At 39.5% G+C, this 15,069-nt stretch overlaps 1 protein-coding gene across 7 annotated transcripts in view; it reads left to right on the forward strand.

Moving 5' to 3' along the window:
* The window catches only part of LACC1 (laccase domain containing 1), a 168,444-nt gene that overhangs the window by 139,205 nt on the left and 14,170 nt on the right, over window positions 1-15,069 (forward strand). For 4 of the 7 annotated variants that reach the window (XR_010116020.1, XR_010116021.1, XR_010116019.1 and 1 more), the window contains 2 exons: window positions 10,351-10,439; window positions 12,659-12,802. The gene's annotated coding sequence lies outside the window, so the exon portion shown is untranslated. Of the gene's footprint in view, window positions 1-392; window positions 2,557-3,925; window positions 3,946-10,350; window positions 10,440-12,658; window positions 12,803-15,069 lie in introns of those variants that run through there. The other 3 variants (XR_010116025.1, XR_010116028.1, XR_010116024.1) reach the window with 3 other exon arrangements.

Genomic DNA, 15,069 nt, shown 5'->3' on the forward strand with positions numbered 1-15,069 from the left:
AGAAGGAAATAAACTAACAATTGTTAAATACTTATTAGGTGCAGAGATTTATATACTTTACATCATTTAATTGTTAAAAGAGTCCTGTGAAGTGGGTATTATGACTATTGCTTTGAAGTTGAGGGAATTGAAGCTCAGAGAATTTAAGTAACTGAACCAAAGTCATATAGCTAGTAAGTGAAGAACTAGGATTCAAATCTAGATCTGTATGCTTCCAAAATTCACTCTCATTGTTTGTATGAGAGGCCAATTAAAAACCCCCTACGTCCCTCTGAATTTGAACTCAATTGAGAAATAAGACAGAGAGATGCAGATCAAAGCACTCATTTTCTCACTAATAAAAATGACTGGAAAATGTGGCTTTCAATGTGTGACTAATTTGCTTGCTGTAGTTCGCAGGGAACTGGAAATCCTTGTCCTCGTGGTTCCTGGCTCAGCAGGAACCCTGTGAGGCCTCTCCCTCTCCTGGGAAAGAGACTGCTCTAGAAGGTTTACTACACCAGTGAGGAGAAGATGAGCGCATGGGGGATTGGCTGGCTGAGGGCGAAATCAAGGCTGGAGCCAAGTGCGCTGAGCTCTCACATGAGGTCCTTTGCTCCTGTTCCCTGGAGGCATAAGTGGCTGGGGTAGAGAGAAACGGGGGTATTTCTTATGTCCTTTCTTGCTTAGGGAGTGGGGGTGGAAATCTCCCTGCATCTAAGGAAATTTGAAAAGACGACTATGGTTGCTTCTTCAAGCAAACCACCTCACCACACTATCCAAGGGATAAAACCCACTTGCTGCTGCCAAATTATGCCAAGAGAGAACATTCTGATCTTTCTCCTCAATTCTAGGCGTGGCAGTGTGACTTGGTGCTTAAAGGCATGGAGTTTTGAGTCGCAGACCTAGGTTTGAGTGCTGAATCTACTAGCTTCAGGGTGTTAAACACATTTCTTAACCTCTCCAAACCTTATTTTTCTCCAAGATTAAAAACTGGGTGTAGTTGTGAGGATAGTGAATGCACATAGTATGTGCATTTGGCACATTAATTCGCTATTATTCTGGACATAATTTCTCCTAAGAAAAAGGATGAACTAATTGCAAGGCCTAGCCTAAGCTCTGAGAAGTCATTTGTTATAGCATTTCAGTCCATAGTAAACAAGAAGAAATGAGGTAAAGAGTTTAAACCAGGGAAGGCATACCTGTGGTCACCAAACAACCTGTTAAAGGTGAGCTGTAGTCACCAAACCACCTATTATGGACTGAATTGTGTTCCCCAAATTCATATGTTGAAGTCCTAACCCCAAGTACTGAATGTGACTGTATTTGGGGATACAGTCCCTAAAGAAGTCACTCAGCAGGAGGGAGTCATATTGGATTAGGTGTTGGGAATTGGCTGGCCAAGGGAGAAATCAAGGCTGGAACCAAATGCTGAGCTCTCACATCAGGTCCTTTGCTCCTGATCCCTGTACCCTAATCCAGTATGACTGGCATCTTTATATGAAGAGAAAGAGGCACCAGGGGATACATACGCAGAGAAAAGGCCATATATGGACACAGTAAGATGATGGACATCCGTAAGCCAAGGAGGGAAACCTCAGAAGAAACCAATCTTTCCTGCACCTTGATCTTGGAGGTCCAGTCTCCAGAACTGTGAAAAAAATGAACTGGTGTTGTTTAAATCCCCCAGTCTGTGGTATTTTGTTGTGGTGGCCCTAGCAGACAAATATACAACCCAAAGGAATATTCTTTCTGCATTCTCCCTCTTCCACTTTATAGTTTTTTCTCCTTTGTTTCTTTCTTTTCCTCTTTTACTCTCCTTTTCTTCTCTTCTCTTTCCTCTTTCCTTTGGTTTTTAATTCTAATTTTAATTTTTGGCCTTCCTGTACCTCCATTTGCCTTTCCAGGAAGCTGAATTCCAGACAATTAACCATTTATCTCATCAGTTCAGCAAAGCAAATGCCCTCAATGGTTTCTTTCATGATTCGATTATTATAGGATCAGAATGTAACTTACTCCTCTGGGAAAAATGAAACATAAAAATTTCAGAAATAAGATTTTGGGCCAGCTTCATTGGTTTTAAGAGAAGGAAGGGAGGAGACTCAAGCAGGTTTGACGCCAAGTAGCACCATGTCGTTGGGCCTGGCAGGCACTCAAGGCTTTAGGTCTTGGTTTGAATCCAGACTAGAAAATCATTACTTTCTAAAAGCCTTGAGGGTTTGGGTCTAGGAAAGTCTATGTGAAGAGATAATAGTTTGGAAAAAGTTTTGCAGAACTAAAGAAAAGTTTCCACAGTTACCTTTTCTGTCCTAATGTAGAGCATCTTTGTTAACTAGGTCTTGGATCAATCCAAGCTGTGTCTGAGAATAACCATTTATAATTTCTCATCGGCCAGCACTAACACCTTTTAGAAAAGGAACTCAAAGCAGCACTAGCAGCCAGTCATGCGATCGTGGTGGGAGTACAGCTCCTCACCAAGGTCAGCTCCTCAGTGAAATCCATGCCTTCTGGAGGACTGCTTGTAAATAAATACTAAGCACAACCGTTAAAAAATAATTTGGCTTTGACCATCAAATAGTGGAAGAGTGTATCAATTTCATTATTATATAAGCATACATGACCAAATTCAGCTAGAGTGGAGTCTTGGCTCAAGTACTGAGCTTGGATTTCCCCAAGGAACACTTTCCCATAATTCATAACGAAAATCTTTCCATTTACTGTGGTTCAACTATTTGCAGAATTTTCAGGCTGGGCTCAGTGGCCCTAAATTTATGCATACTGGTATACTGAGAAGATCACCATGTTACGGAGGCTCTTCCCTCCCAATTTACTCCTGGAGTCTATTTAATTTACAGCTCTAACTCTGCATTCCCAGGATTGCATCAGTTGGACTTTCCTCACATCTCAGCAGCCGCACTTTGCTTGAAATGAGATACTCCCATCTCCGGTCACTGTGCTCTGGCCCCCCAGGACATTCCTCTCACCCGCTGCCCACAGCATAGCTGCTGAGAGTCCTCTGCCCAGGAATCCCGAGTGAGAGGACAGTCTTGACTGTGCCTGCCCCCCTTTAGTGACATCCTTCAGGGATTCATCAGTTCATTCATTTCCTAGGGCTGCTGAAACAAATTACCCCAAACTGCACAGCTTAAAACAATACAAATATTATGCTTTCAAAGTTTGAGAGTCAAGAAGTTGAAACTCATGGTGTTGCCAGGACCATGCTCCCTCTGAAGGAAGGAGAAGAGTCCTTCCTTGCCTCTTCCTAGATTCTGGTGGCTCCTGGCATTGTGGCTGTATCTCTCCAGTCTCTGCCTCTGTCATCACACGGCCATCTTTCTTCTTTTTTTTGAGACGGAGTCTTGCTCTGTCACCCAGGCTGGAGTGCAATGGTGCAATCTCAGCTCACTGCAACTTTCGCCTCCCGGGCTCAAGCGATTCTCCTGCCTCAGCCTCCTGAGTAGCTGGGATTACAGGCGCGTGCCACCGGGCCCGGCTAAATTTTTGTATTTTTAGTAGAGATGGGGTTTCACCATGTTGGTCAGGCTGGTCTCAAATACCTGACCTCGTGATCCGTCTGCCTCGGCCTCCCAAAGTGCTGGGATTACAGTCGTGAGCCACTGCGTCCAGCCGTCTTTCTTCTCATAAGAGCACACTATCTTTCTTATAAGAACACAAGTCACTGGGTTTAGGGTCCATCCTAATCCAGTATGATCTCATCCTAACCTAACTAATTATATCTACAAAGACCCTATTTTCAAATAAGGTAGGAATCTGAGGTTCCAGGTGGACAGGAATTGAGTGAGGAGGCGAGGGCACTATTTAACCCATTATACTCAAGGACCTTGCTGACCCTGCCTCTCTGCCCACACACACCATACAGGGTCACCTGGTGGTGACTGCTAAAAGTAACAAGCTACCATTTGTCCTTGATTCCAAACCATTTCAGAAGAACCCTGGGAGCCACATGACTATGAAGAACTATTTCTCATCATGGAAATTACAGCAGAACATTCACTGGGATTGTTGTTTGTTATGAAACAGGTACTAGACTTAACTGGCTTTGAAGGGTAGAACATATTTTAGAATATCTGTTATATGGTTCATTAGACTTTATTTTTATTTTTATTTATTTATTTATTGAGACAGAGTCTCACTTTGTCACCCAGGCTGGAGTGCAGTGGTGTGATCTCGGCTCACTGCAACCTTTCCTCACAGGTTCAAGCGATTCTCTTGCCTCAGCCTCCCAAGTAGCTGGGACTACAGGCGCCTGCCACACCTGGCTAATTTTTGTAATTTTAGAGAGACAGCGTTTGGCCATGTTAGCCAGGCTGGGTTTGAACTCCTGACCTCAGGTGATCCACCTACCTAGCTAGGCCTCCCGAAGTGCTGGGATTACAGGTGTGAGCCACTGTGCCTGGCCTCATTAGACTTTAAAGCAATGATTAAAAAAGAAAAAATACCCTGAAGATGTTGAAAATAAGCCATAAAGTTGGTGTGGCAGTCAAAGAACACATCAGCTTAAAAAATGATAGAAATAGCTTTTTGAAAATTGCCTTTACAGGCCAGGTGTGGTGGCTCACACCTGTAATCCCAGCACTTTGGGAGGCTGAGGCAGGCAGATCACCTGAGGCAAGGAGTTTGAGACCATCCTGACCAACATGGTGAAACCCCGTCTGTACTAAAAATACAAAAATTAGCCAGGCGCAGTGGTGGGCACCTGTAATCCCAACTACTGGGGAGGCTGAGGCAGGAGAATCGCTTGAACCCAGGAGGCAGAGGTTGCAGTGAGCCAAGATTGTGCCACTGCACTCCGGTCTGGGCAATAGAGCCAGACTCTGTCTCAAAAAAATAAATAAAAAAAATAATAAAATAAAAATTGCCTTTACAGAAAAAGATACTGAATTGTACATTGTGCCTACCAAAATCCAGCTCTAAGAGTCCATCGTGTACCTGATATTTTTTCCAAGTTGAAAATGAATCAGGGGGTTGAAGTCACTTGAAAGAAAAAATTTTTTGAAAAAAACTCTGTTATGTCTAAATTGTAGCAACTCCTACCCTCAAACACAATGCCAGCTGAGCTTCTGACAAGCTGCTCAATATAGATCTAAAGTCAGAATCGAGATTTTGTACTATGATATATGGCTGAGTTATAGTGAAGAGAGAGCAGGGAGACTTTGCTCATTATCCTGCATTAGTCAGACTAGATTTACAGCTCAAAACAACAGTCACGGTAACTGAAGTGCGGACCAGGAACTTGAATTGATGAAAATCACTTCTATTTAAATGAACCCTAAGAAGCTTGCTGCATATAATTGTTATAATAGCCTTAAAAAGATCACTTTGCCAAATGTTTCCATCCAAAAAGAAGTAAGCCAGACTAGAAACAATCTGGAAAACTCTACTTTTTCTGTATTTCCTTTTCCCATGAGGATGAGAGAGCTCAGAACGTGGAGAGGAGCTGACAGAACTCATCTGTGTCTGAATCTAGAGAAATGCAAAGAGGTGGAAGAGGCAGGTATTGCTAAACAGGCAGAGGGCATGAAAAATTTCAAGGCAATTTTTAAATTGTATGGGCTCTTGGATTATTTGAGCATGCCTAGCAGGTTAGGTTAATGCCTTAAACAATGTTCATCAGGAAGCACCATAGCAGATTAGTTACCAGCATGGACCTAAGAACCAGACAGACTTGTGAATGAGCCTCTCTTTTGGCTCCATGAGTAAAGAAGTTAATTTCCCTACATTTCATCATGTCTAAGTTGGTACTTATAAGAGTACCTATTACATAGACTTGTTAAAAGGCTTCAATCACATAACACATGCAAAATGAATGGCAAATAATAAGTGTTTAATAAAACTTAGCAATTAACTAGAAATCTTTTACTGATTTATTTGATTTTTGCCTTTGGAACATATAAAGACTACTTTCTAATGACTTGGCTAATGCAAAGACAATATAAAAATCTACCTCTTCAGAGATGCACTGTAAGAAGGACTTGACCTGTTGTTCCTGACATTGAAGATGGAGGGAGACACCAAGAACCAAGGAATGAGGATGGCTTCTGGAAGGTGGAAAAAGCAAGGAAACATTCTGCCCTAGACCCTCCAGAAAGGAACTCAGCCCTGCTGACATCTTTGTTTTTCTTTTCTCTTTTTAGTAGAGATGAGGTTTCCCTATGTTTTGCAGGCTGGTCTCGAACTCCTGGGCTCAAGTGATCGTCCTGCTTCAGCCTCCCAAAGTGCTGGGATTACAGGTGTGAGCCACTGCACCTGGCCTGCTACGGACATCTTAATTTTAGTCCAGTGAGATTCATATTTGAATTTCTGACCTACAGAACCATAAGACAATAACTTTGTGTTGTTTTAAGATACTAAATTTTTGGTTTTTTGTCATGGCAGCCCAAGAAAAGAAATATAGCATTGTATTATGTCAAAAAAAAAAAAGTCTACCTTTTCAGTGGAATTTGCACTGTACAATGTTTAGGCACAATACTTCGTGGTTTGTGTCCCTGGCTTTGAGGATGGAGGCAGATGGTGAAGTTTAAGGGAAAAGGGAAGAGGGTGAAAGAGGAAGAGAACCAAGTGGTCATAAGGGAGAGAGGTGAGGAAGACAAATGAGGACAAGAGAGGGAGAAGGAGGAAGAAGGAAGGAGAGTGGGGAGAAAGAAGGAAAAAGAGGGCAATATGAGAATCTTTTTCTGGCTGGCTGTGTAAGCAATGAGCAAAGCTGCATCCCTGTGACCTGAATAAGGGCCCAGGGTTGTGGTTGACAGTGGCTGACTGGCCTGTATGAGCAGCCCTATGAAGCCAGCATTGCTGTGTCTGTCCTTTCCAGGAATTAGGATTTGAAGATACCAAGTTTTTCTTAAGGGGTCGGTGTGGGATCAGACAGAAAACCAAACTGTTTGAAGTGTTCTTAGAAAAGGGATTAGAAAACAGAGGGGAGGAAATTACTATGTAAATAATGCAGGAAATTTTCCCTGAAGTGAAGGGCATGAGAATTCCGATAAAAGGGCCCTTCAAGTGTACAGCAACACAACAAAATGAAAAGACAACAAAGCTGCCAAGGTCCTGAAATTTTATCACATTCATGAATGATAAAACATAACACATTTCCAGAGAGGAAAAAATAGGCCACACACTATAGTTTAGGAATTAGAATGGCATCAGTCTTCTCAGGAATAACACTGAAAGCTTGCGGTCAATAGAACAATGTCTTTGAACAGAGAAAAACATACCTCACTTCATATTATTTCTCCAAGAAAATAATTTCTGACCTTTATTTTTATACCCAACTCAACTCTCAATTAAGAATGAGGCACTTTCAAATCTCAAAAATTTACCTTTCACACGTAATTTCTTAGGAAGCAACAAGATAATGTACTCTACCTAAAGTAAGAAAAAACAAACAAGAAAGAAATTTAGGAAATAGGGGTTCGAATCACAGGAGAAAAATGAAATCACCAGGTTGTTGGGGAGGATACATCCTTAGGAGTTCATAGAAACAGTAATGATTCCAGCCCAGGTGACATGGCGAAACCCTGTTTCTGCAAAAATTAGCCAGGCATGGTGGCATGCAACTGTAGTCCCAGCTACTCAGGAGGCTAGGGTGGGAGGATTGCTTGAGCCCAGAAGGTTGACTTGCAGTGAACCATGATCATGCCACTGCACTCCAGCCTTGGTGATAGAACAAGACTTCTCTCAAGGAAAGAAGGAAAGAAAGAGAAAAAGAAAGGAGGGAGAGAGGAAGGAAAGAAGAGTGGAAGGAAGGAAGAAAGAAAGAGTAATGATTACAGCAGCAGGGCAAAGGACTGCAAGAAGGTTATAGGAGAAAGAAATTGAACCTGATGCATTTCATCATGTTGAGAGGGTATTTGTAGCTCAGGGGGAGATTTGGAAGAGGAATTAATGAAAAGTAAACTAGAAAAGGCATATATACAAACACAAATAACATGAGAAAAAGTTGTCTAAGAAAAAAATGGCATCATAGTAGATTACATGGCTCAGCTCTAAACATTTTTATTGCCATAATAATGTAAGCCCTGAATACTTATTTAAACACAAATTGTGATAACTTTTTTGGCGAGGATGGGTGAGAGGAAAGTGTGTGTGTATTGAGGGTGGTGTAGAAGAAGCAATTTCACATCATCCAATTTACAAATTTAATATACCATATCTAAATGTGAGGAAACATCCAGAAATTATAAGTATATTATAAAAAAGGAGATAGGCTGGGCGTGGTGGCTCACTCCTGTAATCCCCTCACTCCTGTAGCACTTTGGGAGGCTGAGGTGGGTGAATCACGAGGTCAGGAGTTCGAGACCAGCCTGGCAAGATGGTGAAACCCTGTCTCTGCTAAAAATACAAAAATTAGCCGGGTATGGTGGAGTGTGCCTGTAGTCCAAGCTACCCGGGAGGCTGAGGCAGGAGAATCTCTTGAACCCAGGAGGCAGAGGTTGCAGTGAGCCGAGCTTGCATCACTGCACTCCAGCCTGGGCAACAAGAGCAAAACTCCATCTTAAAAAAAAAAAAAATTAAAAATGGAGATAAAAGACAAAATAAACAAAAGAATTGATTGAAAGTCATTGTCCCTGGAAAGCAGGAATTGGAAAGGAAACTTCTGGTTTTTAAAAATTGTTGTTGTTTTGGGTCTTGTGGTAATACTCACGTTTTTAAATTGTGTACATTGATACTACAAAGAATTAAAAAAGTAAATGTAAAGTACATTTGGAATGTTGAGAAAAACATACTTCCCTATAATGGCTGGTGTGACAACTCGGAAAAATCCCTAACAGATAAACATTCTGTCTTCACTTTATATGTGAGGAAATTAAAGCCTGCAGAGACTGTGCAGGTTGACACAGTCATTCAGTGACAGAGCCGGGCATCAAATCCAGTCTTTCTGCTTTCGTGTTTCAGGGATCCTCATAATACCTCCCAACTTTTCATTACCTAGCTTGTATTTGTCATGCTGCTTTAAATAATATCATCCACACAGAAACAACTTTAAAAAACTGAAAATAGAAAATGACATCCTTCATTAGGCATGGCCAAGCTAGATGAACAGATTCTGACGATATCTTAGATCTCTGTTGCACCCCTGTTTTGAAGACACTGAGGAATGGAGATGAACACTCAGGTAAGTAGAACATATAGCTTTGGAATCTAAAGCCTTTTCTAATGGATAAATGCTTCTCATTACATCATCCCAAGAAAAAGAATTGATCTCATCACTTAACAAATGTTTTCAATTTGATTCAGTGCACCTGGGAAATAACATTTCTATTTGCTGCCAAAATATGATTGTATTAAACCTTAATAATGTACCTGTCATGGGGGTTAGACAAGAATATTTTAATTGAGTGTCAACTACACCACTGGAATACTCTTATAGATTTACTTTTTCAAAAAGCTAGAAACATTGATGTTGTCTGCTATTAGTTTTACATAGCCACTGATTAGTATTGCCCCCTTCTTCAAGTACAAGGCATCACTAGACTTCTCCTTGGTAACCAGATATTTTTTGTGTCCTTCAGCACTAGTTCCTGGAAGTGTCATTACGATGTCTGCAATTTGCAGAATTCAATGGCAGCTCCAGTTAAATAAACAAAATCTAATTATGCCAAAACTGGGCTTTGCTCAAATTAGTATGATTGATTTTCTTTCTGTATAATCTGTGAACACCTGCAAAAATGGTAAATGTCAAGGTGTTTCTTAGAAAACTTTAAAACATTTTAAACGAATTGGTGAGGGAAATGTAGATTGAGTTGCTGTATAGTCTATACGTTTGATGTTTTTAATCTAGGTCCTTGCATTTTGGATGTATGAACCCCTACAATTTTATGCAAAATGACACATGAGTGTACGTTTTGCAAAAAGATTGTCTTTGTCTTTCATTAAATTTTAAAAGAGGTTTATAACCCACCAAAACACAAAGAACCATTGCTTTATAGAAAGAAATGGAGTCCCTGTAGAATCCTTTAATTAGGTTCTTCTTAGTGGAAATAAAAATATTTTTGTAATAGGTGCTAGTAAATATCTGAGAGATAGAAAGTATTAAATTTGCCTTCCACTATTACTATTCGATTCGTTTTCTATTTCTGGAACTATGAATATCAAAGTTCATCTAAGACAAATTTCATCTCCCCTCCCACTCTACCCCTAATTTTTTGTTCTAGCTTTTGAGGATTCATATGAGATTATCAACAGACAATACTTTTTGTCATGGCTTCCTAATTGAATTTTTTACTTCTCTTTCTGGATTACATACTGAAAATATTTATTAGAATAGTGAAAATCTCAAGCATTTATATTACTTAGTGATGACAGTGGAGTGACCCATTCACATTTGTCTTGGTTTCTTTCATTGATCAGAAGCAGACTTTGTGCCATCTTTGTGGAGCTCTCACAAGACATTTCCGTGAAGCAATTATAGAGCAAGTAGAGCCTCAACTCAATGATAGGTGTGTGGCCTGGCTTTATGGACTTTTTTAAAAAAAATTATACTTGCTTAGATTTATAGCCAAGAGATTTTATCGCTGTTAAATTTAATCTCTAGTAACCTAGACACATCCCACAAAACTTCTAGGAAGAAAATTTAATGGATTATAACAGTTAATTAACATTTTTCTTTCATATTTTAAAGTTCAACTATGCTATATTTTATATTAATAAGAAACACAACACATACTCTCAGAAGCTTAATAATCTACTGAGAAAAATCTACAGAGTTTAAAGAGAAATAATATATAGGGTCAAGTCAGGTTTTCAGCGTCAATAAAGAAGATGAGTCACCACATTGTGAAACTTTCTCAGTTTTCTACATCCAGAAATCAAATTTTGAAGTGCATTTAGCCTTATTTGTTTCTTAGATATCAACTCATGCTAACCAAATTAATGAAACACTAAGGAATAGATCAGATACAAATGTATGTGTTTCTAGAAGCTGAATATATTAATGTTGTTTATATTTTTGTCTTCTACTTTTAATACTTCCTGGAATCTAGATACTTGGAAACAAAAACAATTAACAGTTAGTTGATAGCTAACATAGAGTTGTAACAGAAAACTGGCTATGGGGAAATTCCTAATGAATGATCTCAACTTTACCATAGTACAGCTCTCCAGAGATGAAGATTTTATGACTGCATGGTGGCTTGGCCCAGATTGCCTACATGTGTGAATTGGCTCCGCCACTTTCTAGCAGTGAAACTTTGGATAGATATTTAGCTTTTCCAAGTCTCCTTTGCCTCAACTATCAGTAGGGGAAATAATAGTATCTACCTCATAGGTTGTTAATATGTTTGAAATAAGAGAATGAGTGTAACATACTTTGCGTTGTGTTGGTATGTAGTTAATGAATTGTATCCATCGACCACTCCATTTCCCCTTTACTTACATTTATTCTTTTTCTTTGTCTTTCTTCTCTTCATTCTTAATCAAGTACATCCATTTTTTCCTTGAAAAACAAGAAATAATCATGTATCTTGAGAAATACTTAGCCTTGTTTTATGTGTATGGCTTGAAAGTTTTACATAAAGGACATTGTGTTCTAGATCTCATTCTGTTTCATGCATTTTTCATGCTACTATATGAGAATTTAATTCCTTACCTCCAAATGCTACATAGTATTCTGCCATGTGTATAGCCATAATTTATGCATCTCTTCACTTGGTGGTGGACACATGTGGCTTCCAACTTTTTACTCTTCCCCAAACAACTCTGTGAAAAAGAAACATGTGCACAGTTCCTTGTGAATCTGTACTAGCTTTTCTCTGGGGTCTGCTTCCAGGGGCAAATTGCTGGATCATAATGCACACATTTACATATGGTGGACCTGGAAGGACAAGACATACTTTTACATACTTTCCCAGTAGAATAGAGAAAGGAATAGGATGAGAAATGGAAGATGAATAGAAAAGTGTTAAAACAAATCAAGTACTTTCCTCAGATTGATGCTAATAGCATGACTTCGACTAATGAGTGTGATCAACCTGTGTTATGTACTTAAAATCCTTAAAAGTGAAATTAAAAACAGCATCGCTTAATGCATTACCAACATAAATCCCATATCCACTACAATGGCTTAGTAGCCCCATCTGCGCTCCATAGCCAGTATGCCAGCCTCCTACTATCCTACCAAGATGCTGCAGAAAATCATTAGGTGGCATTTGTGAGGCCCTTAAAACTCCTGATACTCAGACATAGACAGTGAAAGCTATTATTCTGCTTTGCTAGTCTTTGAAATTTTAACTATAGATCTCTTTGTTAATCAGCCCTGGAGAGTGCTGTGACTTAAATGGTCTCCAGGCCTGACTATTGCTGACTTCCAATTAGCCTGTAAAGGTATCTTATAAGGGGACTGTTTTGACATCTTTGACCATTTCATCCAATCAAAGAATAAAAGGTGTCACACTGAGGAAATGTAATATCACTATGTTAATACACTGTGTGGTCACATATGTTAGCAAGAGATATGGAATCAGGAGTATTGAAGTCAGCAGTGCAAAAAGAAGTGTCAAGCCAGGAGTCAGTATTAGTTTAAGTTTCCTCTCATAAATAGATATGACTTTTCTTTTTTAAAGAAAGAAAAGAAAAATCATTCAAGTAACCGTTTTGCCTATGCAAAGTATTGAAATAACTAAACCTTTCACTGTCAACAACACTTTCTGGTTTTTTGTAGGCCCAACGCTAAATGACAAGGTAACGATTTCTTCAGGAACTGAGGAGAAACAGGCCTGGAAAAGTTGTAATGATTTTCTTCCTGACTATTGAGAAGAGAAATAATGTGAAAGAGGAATCTTTTCTGAGACATGTTCACAAGCAGGTCGGACCTTTCATTCAGAACAAGATTATTTTAATTTTTAATGGCTTAAGATATAATTGATTCATTCCTTAAATTAGTTCATCTTGCTCAAGCCATTATAATATTAATTCACTGTTATTTTTGGTAATACAGATCATTGTTGATTTTTTCTATTTAGAAGCCAGGAATATACCAGGGAAGGGCACATTCAGAAGTAACTAACACCACTACAAGTTTAGGACCTTTCCATTTTATTGAATTGGGTTTTATTTAAAATTTTGTATCTCTTTTTTTGTCATTATTGTGTCTAATATGTTTTCATTCCTTAAATCTGCTCTGTATATGTTCTGTTCACAATATTTAAACATACAAATTTTATCTTAAATTTTACACCAAACAGAAATTATCTCAATGTATTATAGAGGAAATTTAAAACATAGATTGCAAGGGATTAATTTTATGTGCAAATACCATTCCTATTCAGTTATCTTTATACAAGAAAAACAGTTCTTCATTTGTAAATGCTTTATCAGAGTTGACTGTAAACATATCAGAGCTGAAGGAGGGGGTTTAGGACAATAATTTAAGATTAAATGCCACCTTTTAATCCAGCTGTGGGGAGTTGCCTGTAAAACTGCCCCCTTTCACTCTAAAATTCACTCTAATCATTTGTATACTCACTGATTTACATAGCTGGAAGATTCGCTTCCTGAAATAGGAGACTTCTTTTTATTTTTTTTGAGATGGAGTCTCATTCTGTCGCCAGGCTGGAGTGCAGTGGTGTGATCTTGGCTCACTGCAACCTCCACTTCCCAGGTTCAAGTGATTCTCCTGCCTCAGCCTCCCTAGTAGCTGGGAAGATAGGCACACAACACCACACCCAGCTAATTTTTTTGTATTTTTAGTAGAGACGGGGTTTCACCATGTTGGCCAGTATGGTCTCGATCTCTTGACTTCGTGATCTGCCCGCCTTGGCCTTGGACTTCTTAAATTGCAATCATTTTAAAGGGATGTTTGGCACATCATGTAGCTGCAACCCTTTTAGCTAGAGGTAACTGCTGATATAAAACTATCAAAACTCTATGCACCTCTGTTCTGTGAGTGTTGACATACTGTACACTGTGTATCTATAGTATAGCCTCATTTTCCAAATCTAATCTAGCCTAAACCCTTTGGTGGGGCAAGAAAAGCAAGTTGTAAAATAATCTCTTTGTCATAACCCTCAAGTCATATCTTCTGGACTTGAAAGGTACACTGGATGTCCTATGTGTTGGTGCCTCACGCTGCTCAGCAGGAAATCTGAACTGTTCTCAGCTCTCTGGTCCTTCTGTCTCACCAGGAGATATACCCAAGAACATTCTCCACATTGTCTTAATTCCCCTGCCTTCTGCCTTGGGTCACTCAACCCAAATAGAAGAGACTGCACTGTTCATACTAGGGATGACTTAATTCTATAGTTCAAAGATTGAAATTTGAAACAAAAATCTACTTTTTCTAGCTCTAACAGTTCTGGTGAATATTAAGAGGAGGGAGTCTTTCGTTAAAAAAAAATAGCCTGCAATTCAGTAGCATCATCTTTATAAGCAGAGGATGCACAATCACCCACTTGCTGGCCACAGCTCTGCTTTAGGTAATCTGAAGTCGATTACTGCATCCTTGGAGGATGGTGTGAAATGCCAGTGAAATCGTGAACTAATTCAATGACATGCCCATTGTTCCACTCATTTAGGCAAACGCTTTTTCTGAACAGGGAAGCTTCTCGCGTATTTCTAACGTACTAAACTAACTCAAAAAACTTAAGAATGATACCTCACTGCTGCTTGTCTCTAGTTTTCAGCTTTCATGCTGGTGGGCAAGACCCCCAGCATCTTCTCAGTCATAAAGTACTTGTGAGCATTCAGAAAGGACTAAGTTAACTATCATCAGGTTACACAGGTTTGGAAGCTTGAGCACATTCTATGGCATTTGTGGTATGGCCTCTGTAGATTTGATATCCTTAATCATAGATAGCAGATGGAGCTGTGAGACAATGACCTTCCAGAGTCCCTTCCCCAAATAGACTTAATGCTACTACACTTCAAAAGCAATCACTGTCCATCTACTCCAGGTCAGCGTGCAGTGCTGGCCGGGGGCCTGGGCTACCAGAAAGACACTGGCTAGAGTTGAATGCTTAATCTCCCTGCTCCCAAGTACAGATAAGAGGAGAGAGAGAGGCTCATGGCTTTCTAGAGTTTTATGTGCTTAAGCGCTGATAGGAGCTACCTTTTGCTACATGTTGGTCACTCTGG

This window comes from Symphalangus syndactylus, chromosome 15, assembly GCF_028878055.3.
Source record: "Symphalangus syndactylus isolate Jambi chromosome 15, NHGRI_mSymSyn1-v2.1_pri, whole genome shotgun sequence".
NCBI lineage: Eukaryota > Metazoa > Chordata > Mammalia > Primates > Hylobatidae > Symphalangus > Symphalangus syndactylus.